At 43.6% G+C, this 19,657-nt stretch overlaps 1 pseudogene; it reads left to right on the plus strand.

Annotated features, from left to right (window-relative positions):
• Positions 1-18,674: 18,674 nt before the first annotated feature.
• Positions 18,675-18,798, plus strand: LOC144504196 (5S ribosomal RNA; annotated as a pseudogene).
• Positions 18,799-19,657: the final 859 nt, after the last annotated feature.

Here is a 19,657-nt window from a genome sequence, read left to right on the forward strand (position 1 = left end):
AATTCAGATTTGTGTTCTGCATCAGAAAGAAGGGAACACAAAGAATTCTGTGCAGGTAAAGAAAAAGGTGCACACAATAAGACAGTAATTACGAATAATTTCATCCTTGTTACAATATTCTTCCTTCAATTTCATTGTCCAAGCATGCTGTCAACAGCAATCTTTCTGATCCTTCTCTATTATGCTTGCTGCTCCTCTGGACTTTTCTCTCTCGCTTCTGCGAGGCTCTAGTTTCACTGTTTTGAGATTGTGGGCAGTGCGCAGAGGAGTTGAGGCTGACTGCTACCTCCAGCCAGGGATGATATCCGAGAGCATCAGACAGAGGCCGAACCTCCTGCCTTTGATAGTACCCAGGCCATCTCGTGCAGCATTATCACAATTCACCAGGCATGCGACTGGGGAAGAGATCGCTTTGTCTTTGGACTATAACCTAACACACGTGGCACGGTGGTACAGTGGTTAGCACTGCGCCAGAGACCTGGGTTCGATTCCCGGCTTGGGTGACTGTCTGTGCAGGGTCTGCACGTTCTTCCCGTGTCTGCGTGGGCTTCCTCCGGATGCTCCAATTTCCTGCCACAGTCTGAAAGCCATGCTGGTTAGGTGCATTGGTCAAGCTAAAATTCTCCCCCAGTGTACCCGAACAGGTGTTGGAGTGTGGCGACTAGGGGATTTCCACAGTAACTTCATTGCAGTGTTAATGTAAGCCTACCTGTGACACTAATCAATAAATAAACTTTAAAGTGATATCAACCTATTAAACACTTCTGCAAACCAGAAGGAAAAATGAGGAAAATGTGACTCAGTCATGATCACATTTTACTTTATCAGCCAAAGTAAGAATTATCCACTGTGGATATAGATTTGCTTCAATGTTATTTATATGCAGATTCCCTTTCCTTCTTCAAAGTCTACTGTCGGTGCCATTGCTTTCTGATCGGACCTTCTGAGCTGCATGTAGCAATTGAGGAAGTTTATAAATACAATTTTGGTATATTTAATCATCTTACAGGGTACAAAGAATGTTCCCTGTATATAGATGATCATTTATGTTTAACTGGCTGTGTTCCATAGAAGGCTGCTTACCTGAAAAACTCCAGCTCCCCTTGGACAATCACTTGGCACAATGCCTAATACAGGCCGTGTATCAGCTATTCATGAATAATCAAGGGTCTTCCATTCCATCATTTACCGATCCCAATCTACTCCTCTCCTGCATTAATATCGTTAAGCAAGTGACCCAAAATCATTTGCAAGAGCACCGTGAATTTGACACCGAACCGCAAAAGGAGATAACAGAAAAGGTGATCGAAAGCTTTGTCACAGAGATAATTCAAGCGCCGTCAAATAGGGAGGAAAGATCGACTGGGAGGTTCAGTGAGCAACATCCAGAGTTGAGGGCCCATTTAGCTGAACGCACAGCCACCAATGGTGGGGCGATTGAAATAGGGAATGCCACAACTGGCCACAACTGGAGGAGCGTAGACAACTCAAAGGGCGGGACTTTCGAGCTGCGCTCACCTCGAGCCCGGAAAATCCTGCCCAAGGTCAACGGATCTTTCCCTGGACCGCCCCTTGTCCGGGCGGAATGGGAAAAATTCGACCCAGAGAGTAAGAATGTTACAGAATCAACCCACAGTAAATAAGTTAAACGTGGATGATGATTTTCAACAGTGTTCATTTAACACAGAGTTCAAATTATCCTAGAAGGCATTCGTGGAACCCTGACTATCAGTCTGCTGGAAATCAACTGAGACCAATCCCCCTCCTCTCCCAACACCACCACCACCGACCCACCCCCTCTCCACCACCCTCTTGAAAAACGGCAGACAAGTGTTTTAATTAGCCGTGATATTTTCATCAAAACCAAATGTATTCATATCATCTATCTGAAGATGTGGCTTTCTGAGGTTTTTTTTCTCTAACCTTTAAATGTCAACTTTTTCCACTTTCTTCTTACATTCTTATATAGAAAGCAGATGGATAAATATTCCTCCTGCTTGTTACCATTTATTGCCCTGTGAAAGGTTGCAGTTTTTCCATCAAACTTAATAAATAATTTGCATTGTGTTCTGTTTCTTAGAAGTTACTTGGGTGTCGGAGAGCCGCCGACAACAATGACTTCAGCAACGATAACGGCAATATTTGCTGTAAGAACAATTGTGACAATGAGAATCAAGCATGCTGAGATTTTTGGTCAAGTTATAATGGAAAACAGATGCAGGCCACAAAGTTGCTGCAAGTTGTGACCTGGCCTGTGAGCTGTGACCTGACACTTGCTGTGCTGACCAAATAAGGATAGTTATTGGAACTCGGCTGGAAACGGCAGAGCCACATCCATATATGGGTTGCAACCATGTGACCTACATGCCATTTAAACTAAGCATTGTGGAGTTGTCTGTGAATAGCTCCATTGGCCTGGTCGAATAATGTGATCAGTTTCCGGTTACACCATTGGCTGAGTGTCAGAGAACTTTCTGGAAGATTCTGAGAAGTTTAGGATAAAGGCACATGTTCCAGCTCTTTGTCTTCAGTGATAACTCAGAGATTAACCATCCCAAGAGTGCCCTGAAAGAACGTCTTCAGAGAAGACAAAGAATCACATAGAAAATTTACATCGGGAACAGACCTGGCCATTTTGTTCTAAACTGGGTGGTATCTGTTTTCAGTTAAATAATTAAAGTTATTGTTCAGTTAGAGAGTTGATGTTTAGTATAAGAGTTAAAGTGTTGCAACTGTTGTAAGTTTGGGTTTTGGTACCTAAAGTGTTAAATAAACAGAAGTTTAAGTAAATCTGAGTCGACTCACAAAGAACAAAGAAAATTATATCACATGAACAGGCCCTTCGGCCCTGCACCGACCATGCTGCGTGACTGAACTAAAACCCCCTACCCTTCCGGGGACTATATCCCTCCATTCCCATCCTATTCATGTATTTGCCAAGACACCCCTTAAAAGTCATTATCGTATCTGCTTCCACGACCTCCCCGCTGTCCTTCTCTGACTCTTGCCCTTTGGCCTCAGCATACTAACCTGAGTGCCTAAAAAGAGTTTAAGTTTGTTGCCAAATAACACTTGTTACTTGCTGACTCAATTTTCTACAAATCCCTTCCGAAAGGTCGCTATCATTCAACCATGTGCCTGTTTTGTTTGAAACAGCATCCTGATTTGTAGCAGAAAGGTCTGGCACATACAGGGTTAATGCAGACTGAATACCGTACTGCCTACACAGTGATGTAAGAAGTCACAAGGTGTAAACCTAGGGTCAGTTTGGTGCTGGCTAGATACCTAAGATTGAGATAGCTCGATGTAAGTACCCTTCACTGTATGTTTGTACATAATTACATACAGTTAATAAACTTACTGTTAACATTTGGAAGGCCAACAGTGACACATTCTGTAAGCGACACCTCCCAACATGGTGGCAACTCTGGGTCAAAAATCCTCATCCCCACAGGAATGCTGAAAGATTAAGAAAAATGACATCTTCAACAGATTCGAAACTGAAAGAAGATCCCAACTGATGCGACAGACACTGAGATAATTCACCAGAAACAGACTCCAGAGAGATGACCCTGGGAGCAAAGGGCAGAGGTTTCACTGCAGTAGAAAACTCCACACTATTTCCCATGGATGGCAATTGCATCAATTCAGGGAGCTTCCAGACTAAACAGCAAAAACAACTTTAAGTTAAATTGAGGCTTATGCTGAGGGGCAGAAAGTTATTCGGAGATGTGAAGGAAAACTTCTTCACCCAGAGGGTAGTGGGAATCAGGAACTCACTGCCAGAAAGAGTGGTCGAGGCAGGAATTCTCACAACAGTTAAAAAGTATTAGATGAGCACTTGAAATGCCATGGCATACAAGGCAACGGACCAAGTGCTGGAAAATGGGATTAGAATAGATAGGTGCTTGATGGCTGGTGCAGACACGATGGGCTCAAGGGCTTTATTCCATCTTGTAAAACTCTTTGACTCTATGGGTAGGATTTTCCGGCTAGACTCGCCCCAAATCCAGAAAATCCCACCAGAGGTGAACGGACCTTGGTATGGCCCGCACCCCAATCGCTACGATTCCCCAGGCGAGCGGGATGGAAAAATCCCCCCCCATGACTCTTTAACATTGTAAGGTACAGTTTTTTCTCTCATTATGCGCTTGACAGGAGCATAATCAGAGAAAAAACTGACGTTGAGTTAGAGAAGGTGATATTGAGGCAAGTAACCAAACATTTGGTCAGAAACATACCTTGAAGGAAGAGGGTGAGTTAGAGAGGTAGAGAGGATTAGGAAGCAAATTCCTCATTTTAGGATCTAGGCAACTCAAGATTTGAATACCAGTGGTGGAGTGATGGTAGTTGGACATTTAGTTCTGCCATTTATACAGTAAATGGCAGAACTATACAGTAAATGGCAGAATTATACAGTAAATGGCAGAACCCTTAAGAGCATTGATAGGCAAAGGGATCTGGGTGTACAGGTACACAGGTCACTGAAAGTGGCAACGCAGGTGGAGAAGGTAGTCAAGAAGGCATACAGCATGCTTGCCTTCATCGGCCAGGGCATTGAGTTTAAAAATTGGCAAGTCATGTTGCAGCTTTATAGAACCTTAGTTAGGCCGCACTTGGAATATAGTGTTCAATTCTGGTCGCCACACTACCAGAAGGGTGTGGAGGCTTTGGAGAGGGTACAGAAAAGATTTACCAGGATGTTGCGTGGTACGGAGGGCATTAGCTATGAGGAGAGGTTGGAGAAACTTGGTTTGTTCTCACTGGAATGACAGAGGTTGAGGGGCGACCTGATAGAAGTCAACAAGGTTATGAGAGGCATGAACCGAGTGGATAGTCAGAAGCTATTTCCCAGAGTGGAAGCGTCAATTACTAGAAGGCACAGGTTTAAGGTACGAGGGGCAAGGTTTAAAGGAGATGTACGAGGCAGATTTTTTACACAGAGAGTAGTGGGTGCCTGGAACTCGTTGCCGGGGGTGGCAGTGGAAGCGGATATGGTAGTGACTTTTAAGGGGCGTCTTGACAAATACATGAATAGGATGGGAATAGAGGGATATGGTCCCCGGATGGGTAGGGGCTTTTAGTTCAGTCAGGCAGCATGGTCGGTGCAGGCTTGGAGGGCTGAAGGGCTGTAATTTCCTTTGTTCTTTGCTCTATTTTAAGTTCCCTTTATCAGATGAACAAAAAGAATGGCATGGTTCCTTTGTGTAAGCATGCGATCTGAGCTTCAGCAGCCCTGTGATCAATTTCTTTGTTGACCATGGATCGTTGTGAAAAAGGTAAATTGGGCTATTTCTTTAAATAATGGTAGCAAGCACCATTATTAGCTGGAGTACCAATGCTTGCCATTTAAGAATTCAATGCTACACTACATGAGTTCAAGTTGTCAATCACCCTGTTGATGTCTAACACTTGTGGGAAGTCGATGAACCCTTAAGAATTCACAAAACGCATTCCTGTTGTGTTATTATTGATTTTTCAAGTTTATGAAACAAACTGAAAAAAATTGAGCCAGAAAAATTCGTTACCACAGTGAACAGCTTAAGTATCAGGGGACACAAATTCGAAATTAGGAAATGGTGAATTTAAGGAGGCATGTCAAGCTGAACATGAGTCCATGAGTTCTGAATATTGTGCTACCAGTTAGCAGGGAGAGCGCGTGAAGTGGCAGAATAAGTTCAAAAGAGATTTAGCATCATGTCTGTTGTTATAGTTGAGGTTTGAAACTCCAAAGTGTTTTATGAAGTCTGCCTGAATCATAAATTTTGCATCTTGAATTTGGCTAGGGTAAGCATGATATGTTCCACTTCAGGTGTGATTCAAAGACCCACAAGAGAGCTTTTATCAAACAAAGCTTATGTAAGAATATAGTTAACATGTATAGTAAGAAAATGAGCAAGAATGTTTATCAATTACTAACAAGAAACAAGACAACCACTATAATGTATAATCCTTACTGAATATCTCTAATGTGTTCCAATTAAAACTAAAACCCATAGACAAGAAAAACACTTTTCACGGGTTTAACAGAGCCCAGTCTACTGCTCACGTGATAATGGAAATTTGAGTCCCTTGGTTGAAATCTGCAGTTCTCTGGATTCACTCCAAACAGTTTGAAGACAAGACAGCTTCCCAAAGCACCAGAGAGACTCTGGTCCAGCCCCCAACAACAGCAGATTTTCACCCTTCAGGAAACCAACAGAATTTCCAAAGCAACAGGGAGAGAGGGAAAACACTTCTTTTTAGCTTGCTGTCCCTTCTAAAACTCAATCAAGCCTGCAGCTCCAAACTGAAAATTGACAATCAATCCTTATCACCCGACCTGCCCTCAGTTTGTTTCTCCTCCAACAATGACATCACCTAAGGCTGTGAGCATGAATTTTAAAAAACCCTTAAAGGTACACTAACATCACACTGTGATTCTGGGAAAAGAATGGTAGTGAAAAACAAGGCGAGAGAAGTTATTACCAATTGAACCATGTTTGCACATAAAATCGCCATCAATTTTCTCATTAATGTGCTGAATTGTCGTCTTAATTGTCGGTGGGTGCACTTCAGGCTCCCATGTGCACCCTCTGAACATAATGCTGCATGCAATCTCAATGATGACTATGACTTTGACTATGAGAAGAGGTTGAATGAACTAGGATTGTTTTCACTGGAAAGGTGGAGGCTGAGGGGAGACCTGATAGAGGTCTACAAAATTATGGGAGGCATGGGATTGAGTCCCTTTTGAAGAAGTTGAGGGGGGATGATGGGACTAGAAAGGCCAGAGATATTGGGCAGGATTTTCTGGCCACACACGCCCCAAGACCGGAAATTCCCACCGAAAGTCAATGGACCTTTAAATGGCCCACCGAGTCTTCTGTCCAGCCTGTTACGTTTCCTGTGCTGAGCGGGATCGGAAAATCCCACCCATCATTCAGGAAATTAGGCCAACATTAAGCTCCAAACATGACGGCCTGAGTCTTACACTCACTGGGACGATGTGACCGTCGGGCACAGAAGCCAAAGCGATATGCACTTCCGGCCGCAATTGGACCCCAGCCGCGATTTCACACTGACTGGCCAATTAACGTGGAACATGTGTTGATAAAGGTTCAGCGCTGCCAAGACGGGGGAAGGAAGGGGGTGGACAACAAGCTGGCGGGTGATTCCTGTGAGCTCCCGAAAGACTGACAGATGCCTTGGTGCTTCCTCAGGGAGCTGTGGTACGGTCACAATGAAATAAGCTCTAAGCAATGCTGCAAACTGTGTCAATGCTGCAAAATCAAGCACTTAACAGTAGACCTCACAACACCTCAGCTCTCAAACATCTGCTTTTATTTTATATTACCCCAGACATTTTACCTAGAATCTGTTTGTTGCAAAAATGGAAAGACCGCCCAGACTCTTGGCTTCTCCGTCAACCATAAAAGAGGATGAGCCACGTAAAATCACCATCAATTTTCTCATTAATGTGCTTAATTGTCCTCTTAATTGTCGGTGGGTGCACTTCAGGCTCCCATGTGCACCCTCGGAACATAATGCTGCATGCAATCTCAATGATGACTATGACTTTGACTATGAGAAGAGGTTGAATAAACTAGGATTGTTTTCACTGGAAAGATGGAGGCTGAGGGCGAGACCTGATAGAGGTCTACAAAATTATGGGAGACGTAGACAGGGTGGATAGTCAGAGGCTTTTTCCCAGGGTGGAAGTGTCAATTACAAGGGGGCACAGGTTCAAGATGAGAGGGGGAAAGCTTAAGGGAGATATGCAGGGGAAGTTTTTCACATAGAGAGTGGTGGGTGCCTGGACCGCGCTGCCAGAGGAGGTGGTGAAAGCAAGCACATTAGCAACACTTAAGAGGCACCTGGAGGATACATGAATAGGGAGGGAATAGAGGGATATGGGCCGAGTAAGGTCGGAAGGTTTTTTTAGTGTAGTTAGGGCATCATGATCGGCATGGGCTTGGAGGCCCAAGAGCCTGTTCCTATGCTGTACCTTTCTTTGTTGTTCTTCTTTGTTCTCTATGACAGAGTGTGCATGTCTGATGTCTTCCCATGCAATGTCACGTGCTTTTGGGTTAGTATCTGCCTGATCTAAGTAAAATTCTGACTGAATTGTAGCAGGGACTAAATGGGTTAAAAGTCAGATTCTCTCCTTTACCAAAACTGAAACTTTTGCACATTAATGAGGCAGTTTTGTGCATATTCCTGCCTTAGTTTCTTTGCATCAGCTTAATCTTGATAGCTGCCAAAAGGGACTTGAGACTTAACAGAAAGAAAATCAATCAGTGTGCATGCTAAAAAATCTCTGCCAGGCTACTTTGCATGTGCAACACTGTGGTTTGCATTACCAAACTGCAAAAAAAATATGTTTTGATACAGACAATCATGGATGCAAAAGAAAGTTAACATAGAAACATAGAAACTGGAAGCAGGAGTAGGCCATTCGGCCCTTCAAACCTGCTCCTATGGTCATGGTCATGGCTGATCATCAAATTCAATATCCTGATCACCCCTTCCCCTCATATCCCTTGATCCATTTAGCCCCCAGAGCGTATCTAATTTCTTCTTGAAATCAGACAATGTTTTGGCCTCAACTACTTTCTGTGGTAGTGAATTCCACTCACTCAACACCCTCTGGGTGAAGAAACTTCTCCTCACCTCAGTTCTAAAAGGTATCTCTCAAATTGTAATTGGTAGCTCGGGACTGCCCCACCATCAGGAACATTCTTCCTTAATCTACTCTGTCTAATCCTAAAGGGCATAGAAGGTCTAATAGACCAAAGTTGCTGAGTAAACCTACTAACAGTTTGGAATTAAATCTTCAACATTTCCATCACATGCCTTGGCAAGAGTAAAATAAAAAGCATTCCAATATTTTACTCATGCACGTTTGCTCATTTATTTTCCTTGTATTTCAAAATAAAGATTCATATGAAACACTTTTGAGAAGTTTAGTTCACATTCAAAGAAATGGATTTCAGAAAAAAAAGCATCTGTTCTGGTCACAGCAACTTTAAAATGTATCCCAATAATTAGTTCCACTCTCATCCTTGACCCTGCAAGATAGGTTTAAAGTCTTGTCCTTCTGGTTTAGAGTGCAAATCGACTGAATTGGCAATCAAATTCACTCTTTCATTCATGAGGCTGATATGTAAAACAGAGGAAAAAATAACACTATGGTCATAGAATCGCTACAGTGCCAGAAGGAGGCCATTCGGCCCATCGAGTCTGCACCGGCATTCCGAAAGAGCATCTTACCCAAGCCCACCCCCCGGCCCTATCCCCGTAACCCTGTGCATTTACCACGGCCAATTCACCCAACCTGCACATCCTTGTACTGTGGGAGGACTGAGGTCAATGGAGATATGCTTAAGCAATGTTATTAGGAATGAACGGAAGGTGCTTGAGACAAGGCTATGCATTCCCTGTTTCTGTTTGATTGACAGTGATAACATCTTTCAAGTTCAATAATGTAGAGAGAGTTATAGGACTGAATTTTTTACAGGTTCTGCTTCCCATTGTGAAAATCAGAGGGGACCCACTTCTGCTTGACCATATCTCTCTAAATCTCTTTCATCGCCTTCAGGCTTTAATTGGTTTGAGCTGAGAGGGAGTCCCATTTCCTGGCTGGCCTATCAAATGCCCAGCAAATCCTTTGTCCCAGCAGTGTTACCAGGAACAGTGGCCACTAATGGAACTACATTGAGTATCTTGCAAAAGAAGTGCCAGGAGCCTAGAACAAGGTGAGTCCAGGATCTCACTGGACTCAAAGAACAAAGAACAGTACAGCACAGGAAACAGGCCCTTCGGCCCTTCAAGCCTGTGCCGCTCCTTGGTCCAACTAGACCATTCATTTGCATCCCTCCATTCCCAGAATGCTAGAATCATAGAAACATAGAAACCCTACAGTGCAGGAGGCCGCCATTTGGCCCATCGAGTCTGCACCGACCACAATCCCACCCAGGCCCTACCCCCACATATTTACCCGCTAATCCCTCTAACCTACGCATCTCAGGACTCTAAGGGGCAATTTTAAACCTGGCCAATCAACCTAACCCGCACATCTTTGGACTGTGGGAGGAAACTGGAGCACCCGGAGGAAATCCACGCAGACACGAGGAGAATGAGCAAACTCCACACAGACAGTGACCCAAGCCGGGAATCGAACCCAGGTCCCTGGAGCTGTGAAGCAGCAGTGCTAACCACTGTGCTACCGTGCTCATGTGACTATCCAGGTAAGTCTTAAACAATGCCAGCATGTCTGCCTCCACCACCCTACTTGGCAGCGCATTCCAGGCCCCTACCACTCTCTGTGTAAAAAACGCCCCTCTGATATCTGAGTTATACCTCACCCCTCTCACCTTGAGCCCATGATCCCTCGTGATCGTCACCTCCGACCTGGGAAAAAGCTTCCCACTGTTCACCCCATCTAGACCCTTCATAATTTTGTACACCTCTATTAGGTCTCCCCTCATTCTCCGTCTTTCCAGGGAGAACAAGCCCAGTTTGCCCACTCTCTCCTCATAGCTAATACCCTTCACACCAGGCAACATCCTGGTATACCTTCTCTGCACTCTCTCTAAAGCCTCCACGTCCTTCTGGTAGTGCAGCGACCAGAACTGGACACAGTACTCCAAATGTGGCCTAACCAGCATTCTATACAGCTGCAACATCAGACTCCAGCTTTTATACGCTATACCCCGTCCTATAAAGGCAAGCATACCATATGCCTTCTTCACCATCTTCTCCACCTGTGCTGCCACCTTCAAGGATTTGTGGACTTGCACACCTTGGTCCCTCTGTGTTTCTATACTCTTGATGGCTCTGCCATTTATTGTATAACTCCCCCCTACATTAGTTCTTCCAAAATGCATCACTTCGCATTTATCTTGATTAAATTCCATCTGCCATTTCTCTGCCCAATTTGCCAGCCTATCTATATCCTGCTGTATTGTCCGACAATGTTCATTGCTGTCTGCAAGTCCAGCCATCTTCGTGAAATCCGCAAACTTGCTGATAACACCAGTTATACCTTCTTCCAAATCATTTATATATATCACAAATAGCAGAGGTCCCAGTACAGAGCCCTGCGGAACACCACTGGTCACAGACCTCCAGCCAGAAAAAGACCCTTCGACTGCTACCCTCTGTCTCCTGTGGCCAAGCCAATTTTCTACCCATCTAGCCACCTCTCCTTGTATCCCATGAGTCTTAACCTTCTTAACCAACCTGCCATGAGGGACTTTGTCAAATGCCATACTGAAATCCATATAGACGTCATCCACGGCCCTTCCTTCGTCAACCGTTTTTATCACTTCCTCAAAAAACTGCACCAAATTTGTAAGGCACGACCTCCCTCTTACAAAACCATGCTGTCTGTCACTAATGAGATTGTTCCATTCTAAATGCACAAACATCCTGTCTCTAAGAATCCTCTCCAACAACTTCCTTACCACGGACGTCAAGCTCACCGGCCTCTAATAACCCGTGTCATCCCTGCTACCCTTCTTAAATAACGGTACCACATTCACTATGCTCCAATCCTCAGGGACCTCACCTGTGGCCAATGAAGAGACAAAGATTTCCGTCAGAGGCCCAGCAATTACATCTCTTGTCTCCCTGAGCAGTCTAGGATAAATGCTATCAGGACTTGGGGATTTGTCAGTTTTAATGTTACCTAAAAGACCTAACACTTCCTCCCTTGTTATAGAGATTCTCTCTAACAGGTCAACACCTCCCTCTGAGACACTCCCAGTCAACAAGTCCCTCTCCTTTGTGAATACCAATGCAAAGTATTCATTTAGGATCTCCCCTATTCCCTTGGGTTCGAAGCATAATTCCCCTCCTTTGTCCCCGAGAGGTCCGACTTTTTCCCTGACATCTCTTTTGTTCCTAACATATGAATAAAATGCCTTAGGGTTCTCCTTAATCCTGTCTGCCAAGAACTGGCTGGCAGGATGGGGCGACTGGGATGGATAGAGCAGGGAACAGTGGAAAGGTGGGCTGCTGAAACCCTGGGGGAGGGGGGGGGGGTCTCCAATGGGCACAGGGTGCCCAAATGGGAGGCACTCCTCTGCCTGGTCCAGTCCAACCACAAAGCCACCAACTTTTACTGGGCAACTTGGACACTTGCCTCTTGTTGTGGGAAAATTTGCTGCAGTGGGAAGAGCTCCAAAGTGGTCGTTATTGGCCACCTGAGGGCTGCAAATCACCCACGGGTGACTGGACCACTGACACTTCTCCCACTGTAATAAGTCCTCGGGGGCAGAAGTCCTTTCACCAAAATCCCTTTATTTGCAAGTCTGACAACAGCATACAGAATGCTTTCGTTAACAGCCTACACTAGGCATGCCAGAGGAACTGACACTCTTGGTTAAGTACAAAGCAAGGGGCTCCCTGATTGGCCCATCAATTTGGCCCTTAATCAGAGAGTGCATATGCTTAACAGGCCAACCTCAATTGCCTGATTATAGTCATCACACCCATCACAAGTAAAATACCTGCAGGGTGAGTGCAGTTGAGTATGTGACATTGGCACAGTACTGCGACCATGATGTTGAATTTTACATTGCCTGCAATCCCCTCCAGTCATGCTCTCCAGAGCACAAAATTCAGCCAATTATTTGCTGTCCCAGGTTTGTGCTTGGAGAATAACACTGATCCAAAACTCAACTTGAAACAGAACACCCAGTTTGTTTACTATCGGAAATATTCAATTGTGTCTCTATCTCACTGTCTAATTGTATTTTTGTCTTTGATCAGTCGAAGGAGACTTTAAATGACATGAAGTAAAGGAAAGATATATAGAAGCTTCCCAGACAGACTGGGATGTGTTAAAGCAGCAAGACACTGAAAAGTTGAGCTGAATGTAAATTATGAAAGCAAAGCTTGATCTGCTTATCAGCTTTATCTCAAACCTGGAACACACAACATACAATGTGTTATTTGCTATCTTGCATAGAAATATAAAGTAAATGTTCTGCACTGATTATACAGATGTAGATAGGGGAATGGAGATAAGGATATCAAACAAGCAGATATGGGCTTGTTCCTTACCCAATACTTAAGGATTGCAGGTTTCCGATGGGAATGTTAATGGATTGAGAATCTTCTCACAGAATATGTTTGAGAGCCTCATTAAGCACCTGAATTTCATGAAAATTGCTGATTGCTACTGCCAGCCATGATTTCCCAGGGCTTTTTATGCAATACATTTGCTGATAGCTTTAAAATGAGTGTTAATTTGAAAATGACTCCCTCCTCAGTTACTGCTTCCCCTCCCTATCAAAACTGCCTTTGTCATGGCCCGGTTCAAAATAACAACCCTCTACTCCCCAGTTCCTTGCAAAGTGCTGCACCACCTCAAGCCTCCCTTTTCTTTCCAAAATTGAAGGGTGGGAAGAAAGGAAAGAAGAACAGACAGGCAGAATCATTGCTTGTAGCTGATCAGTAATAATTCAGCATTGATTTAAAAATTGCATGGACAGAATTGTTGCCTAGAATTGTTGCCCAGGGAGTCTAACTGTTAAAAAAAAAGTCTTATGGAATTCTTGAATTAACCTTTGACATTACTCATAGAGTTCATAGAATCCCTACAGGGCAGAAGGAGGCCATTCAGCCCATCAAGCCTGCAAAGACCACAATCCCACCCAGGCTCTATTCCCGTAACCCCACATATTTACCCTGTCTGTTAATCCCCTGACACTTGGGTTAATTTAGCAAGGCCAATTAACCTAACCCGCACATCTTTGGACTGTGGGAGGAAACTGGAGCACCCGGAGGAAACCCACGCAGACACAGGGAGAGTGTGCAAACTCCACACAGACGGTGACCCGAGGCCAGAATTGAATCCGGGTCCCTGGCACTGTGAGGCAGCAGTGCTAACCGCTGTGCCACTGTGCCTCCCATGATGGGAGGGATTTTCTGGCTGTTCATGCTGGTGAGGTTTTCTTGCCCCACTGCAGTGAACAGAGATTTGCCTGAGTGCCAAATTCTCTGTCCTCACATGTCAATGACTAGAAATTTCCATCCTACATTTATTAAATAGCTTCCAGCTAATGTTGAGTTATTGTAATTGACTTGGACGTGGCTCTTCAATGAGTTGAGAAGACTTAGGAGACTTTCAAAATGGCGGACAGGACCCAGTTGGAGAAGGCCCACCTCCATGTCTGGTCAGATCCTAATTTCTGCTGTCAGTGGAAGGAGTATGGATCACAATCTGAACTCAGCACACTTACTTAACCTGACTGCTGAGTACAAACAGATTCATCTTCATTGCTCTAATCACTTTAACCAACAGTGTGAGAACCACAATTTTATGGAGGAGACATAAAGGCTTTTGAAGGGTGGATTTAAGGTTTGTTTAAATGACATGATCTGAGTAATTTAAACCCCCAGCCCTTTAAATTAAAAAAAAGAACAGTCTACAGCTTTAAAGTAGAGTACAAAAAAGTAAAGAGAAAAAGCACATACTTGCTGTTCGAATAAATTGACTGATAAGCTATCTGGCCTGGTTTAGAGAAAAACATTAGCCATATGTTTTTGCAATTTCAATTGATTCTATTCTTTAGATTTTTCAATGGTTGTTATTACAGCTAAGCTTATTATGAATACTTGGCTGAGTTTCAGAATGTCCAGAATCACAAATCTCAGTAGGGGTCTGCATTCACATTGTGACTGATAGTTTGAAGAGGTCATTAAATGAATATCTGTCTTTGATGTGGGAAGTGAAATAGATATGTGTTTGTTTTACAATAATTAACCATTTGAAGGGATTTATTTTGTTTTGAATGGATTTTAGGAATGCAAATATATTTCACAATGAAGTGTTTGAATGAAAATTCCATTAGATTGATAAAACTTGAATTTTTTTCTTCTCTATTGTCCACGGTCGATACTGGTTGGGTAGCTATGGAGAGTACACTGAGGCCACGGAGGAAGGATGGGTAAAATGTAGGGCACTTGGAGGTAGAATTGAGGGGGCATGGGGTTATGGAGGCAATGGGAACATGAGGGGGCATAAGAGGTGGGTGAGGGTTGGGAGTTAGAGTTCAAGGACCTGAAATTATTCCTTAAACTTGGGCCAATGCCCTGTAAATGGAGGTGGGCGTTTCAGCATGCCAGCCTCACTATCACCCACCTCCATTGATACCTTGGGCCTGCCTCCACAGGCCATGATTACAACTGCATCCCAGCTCTACCTCCCTGGAGCAAAAATAGAATGGTAATGGGCCCTTCTAGGAGAAACAGAGCTGCTGGATTGGGATGTTTCCCAACTAAACCTACCTGCTCCCTCCATGAAAACCTGACACCTAAACTATGTTTAAGTCTTTAATGATTGAAATTATATCTGTTAATATCTATCTGAATATTTTGTGGACTGTGCATGCTTAGTCTTATATTAGAATCAATCAGTTTTCCAAGGATGTGTTAATAAAGTGTGATTGTTCACACAAATTTGTTCTCAATTTAATATTTGACGACTCAAAGAACAGGTTGTTTAATATTCTTGAAGCATTCCTGCTGTGGTTGGTTTAGTTTGTTAATATTCTTTAGACTGGCTAATATAAGGCACAGCAGATTAAGCTGAACTCTAGTCATCTAATAAATCTTGGCCATGAAAGATAATTCTCTAAGACTATTCTCTGATGCGCAGTTGAAGAGAAGAAGTTAAAGATTGACCATCAGTCTTTGAATTGTCCACAGCATTCTCCAAACATAAAATAGCCAACTGTGTTGAATATTCCAACCAATTAAGAAATAACTAACTTCTCTCCAACATGAGGGAGGAAACGCATTGCAGAAGAAAGCCAGCGTCAAGCAATTATTTCATCAAAATAACAATAGAAGTAAAAAGAAATTGATATAAAAGCAGAAATGCTGGGAAACACTCAGTAGGTCTGAAAGCAGAATCCAAGAGAGAAATCATAGAATCCCAATAGTGCAGAACGAGGCCATTTGGCCCATCAGGTCTCCACTGACTCTCCAAAAGAGCAATCCACCCTCCATTCTATCCCCCACACATTTGCCATGGCCAATCCACCTAACCTATACATCCTGGGACACTAAAGAGCAATTCACCATAGCCAATCCACCTAACTTGCGCATCTTTGGACACTAAGGGACAATTTAGCATGACCAATCCACCTAACCTGTGCATCTTTGGACACTAAGGGACAATTTAGCATGACCAATCCACCTAACTTGCGCCTCTTTGGACACTAAGGGACAATTTAACATGGCCAATCCAACTCACCTGCACACCTAACATTCACTTGTGCCCAAAACCATACCACCCCCAGGTTTTGGAAAGTATTTTCTCTCTGGTTTCTGCTCAAGCTCATCTGTATAATGCCAATGCAAAGAGTCACCCATGAGCAAATGAGCAGCATCGAAAAATGAGTAAGAAATTAAAATATTGTTAGTACAGGTGGAGTATCCATTATCTGAATAGCGTGGGGCTGATCACTGATTTCGGCTTTCAGATCGTTTTAGTTTTCAGATACCTTATATAGGACTAGACTAACTTACATTACAATGGGTCATAGCCTAGAATAGCTGTAGTCTAAAGTAAATAAAATCTCCAGAAAAGTAAGATGTACCGCTGAATAATAGAGACAGGAATTTCCATTAACTAGACTTCCCGCACTAAAGGTCAGGTACGGCTGACAAGATTCACATGAAGCGCAAACAAGTAGACTTCCCAGGCTAAAGCCAGGTGTCGTCGGTCAGGTTCATGTTGGCTCTGTTTGTGTCAGCTTCATGGACTTCCCACTCTAAAGGTCAGGTGTAGTTAACTCATGTTGTGTTGGCTCGGGTCGCGTTGCCTCCTCAGGTCATCGATGTTCCGTGCTAAAGGTCACTGCAGTTGGTTCAGGTTGTGTCAGATGTGTTACTAGAATACAAGAGCAGTAATGTATTCCTAAGGCTGTATAAGGCTCTGGTCAGACCCCATTTGGAATATTGTGAGCAGTTTTGGGCCCCATTCCTAAGGAAGGATGTGCTGGCCTTGGGAAGGGTCCAGAGGAGGTTCACAAGAATGATCCCCGGAATGAAGGGTTTGTCACACGAGGAGCGGTTGAGGAGTCTGGACCTATACTCGATGGAGTTTAGAAGGATGAGGGGGGATCTAATTGAAACTTACAGAATACTGAGAGGCCTATATAGACTGGACATGGAGAGGATGTTTCCACTAGAGGGAGAGACTCGAACTCGAGGGCACAACCTCAGAGTGAAGGGACGCTCCTTTAAAACTGGGGTGTAGAGGAATTTCTTCAGCCAGAGGGTGGTGAATCTGTGGAGCTCATTGCCACAGAGGGCTGTTGATGCCAGGTCAGTGAGCGTCTTTAAGACAGAGATAGATAGGTTCTTGATCAATAAGGGGATCAAGGGTTACGGGGAGAAGGTAGGAGAATGGGGATGAGAATCATATCAGCCATGATTGAATGGTGGAGAAGACTCGATAGGCCAAATGGCTGAATTCTGCTACTATATCTTATGGTCTATGATGTTATTGTGTTGGCTCGGGACATGTTGCCTCAAGTCATATACATCCCATGCTAAAGGTCGGGTGCAGTTGGCTTAAGTCTGGGACATCCCACACATGAGGTTCAAAAATTGTATCACTTTCAGATGTGTTCAGTTTTCAGATTTACGGATGAAGGATCCTCAACCTGTTTATCTAAAATCATCTTGAAATAGGATTAGGTTAATGCTGTAAGTTTTATTTTACTGTAAACATGATGCACAAGTCATATTCATCTTCTTTCTATACACTGTAATATTTAATCTATCTGTCACAAGCACAGTGGCGATGAATGAATGCTGCAACAGCATTGGAACTGGTGAAAGTCTGTTCACAGCCAATGTTAACTTAATGCATTTTTACACTTAATTCCCACTGCCAAGTGAAGTAACCCTCGGAAACAATATGAGCCTGTGAAAACTGCAATTCCTGTAGTCTCATGAACCATGAGTTCATTTCAGATTTGTCTGACTCATTAGAGTTTTTGGATGGGGTGAATACAAGTAAGTGTATGTGTCTTACTGCTTTAAAACCTATTTGAAAGCAAAATGTATTTTAGTCTTGTGAGATGTTAATTTTGATTTTGTCAGCAGAAATATCTCCTTTGTTGCACTCTGTAATTGCGTGGTGTAACTGTTTGAACTCATCGATGAATTCTGAACTGTTAATTGAGTAACTGTAATATAGTTCTTTTGTTGTACAGGCTTTTGTGTTGATCTTTTTTTATTTCTCCGGAGGGTTGTGTTTGTTCATGGATTTAAGATTAGTTCTTAATTTGTTGATTAAGTTAAAGACACGGTTCTGAAAATTCCATGGAGGCCGATCCATCAGTGGCAGTGATGGACTGGAACCCCCAGCCTGTCGGTAATTGTAGTAACGGGGACATTAATATGGTCAGTGTAGGATGCTGGTGCCTACAAGCGCATCTTAGCACAGACTGCCCTGATCCACCACCTATTAGGTGAAAAGCTGTGGGCCAAAGGTTTGAGACGCCCTTTGGCTTTTGACCATTTTGACCTTTTAATGAGTGTAGTAAGCAGATACTGGGGAACACTTACGTGTGTATTATAAGTGTGTGTTTGGGCTAGTATGTGGGTAGTGGAATGGCTTCAACGCAGCACATCAGTTTGGCTTTTGGACCTCCCTGATTGAGGTCGCTTACGGTCATACAAGTCTGAAAAAAAAACACCAGATCTCGTCTGATCTCGGAAGCTAAGCAGACTCAGGCCTGGTTAGTACTTGGCTCGGAGACTGGCTGGGAATACCTGGTGCAGTAGGCTTCACAAAAAGATGTCCCTAATTGAGGTCATAATTGCCTGCCCAATCAGGAAGCCTCAGCTGCATATAAAAATGGGAGTGTCAGGTCTACTGGCACTCCTTAGTCTGATTGTGTACCTGAAGCATTGTAGGAGTGGAATAGAGTTTGTAAATAAAGGGAATCTGGTGAAGGGAACATGGCTTCTGTGGAGTTATTTCAGGTAGTTGGCTGTGTGCGTGGATGTGTTAGAGAGTGTGTGGGTCTGTCTGAGAGAGTTTGCTTGGAATTTTACGACCTCGCTTGGGCAAGGTGAGTAAAATCCTGCCCGAGGCCAAGGGAGAATTCCACACTGGGGCGGGCGAGGTGGTAAAATTCTGGCCTGTTTGTATGGGTACGTGTGTTTGTGTGGATAGTTGGCTGTGTGTGTGAGTGTGTCAGAAAGTGTGTATGTATGTGTGTACTGGAGGCTATGGAACAGCAGAAAGTCTTGACCTGTACAGGAATTTTAAACCTGTAGCTCATGCTTCTTCAACAGTGACTAGGCAATAAAAGATGAACTATCACAAAAATCTGTGTGTAAAATGTGCATTACTAGAACATATACATACAGTTCAATTTCCCACTGGAAAATTCACTTTTCATGTCACTTAACGTGATAAGAGGTGCCATGCAATTGGAAAAGTGGATATGTATCATTCAACAAATGTTAATTTCAGAACCATAGAACCATAGAAAATTACAGCTCAGAAACAGGCCTTTTGGCCCTTCTTGTCTGTGCCGAACCATTTTTTGCCTAGTCCCACTGACCTGCACTTGGACCATATCCCTCTCATCCATGAACCCGTCCAAGTTTTTCTGAAATCTTAAAAGTGTGCATTTAC

This window comes from Mustelus asterias, chromosome 14 (assembly GCF_964213995.1).
Source record: "Mustelus asterias chromosome 14, sMusAst1.hap1.1, whole genome shotgun sequence".
NCBI lineage: Eukaryota > Metazoa > Chordata > Chondrichthyes > Carcharhiniformes > Triakidae > Mustelus > Mustelus asterias.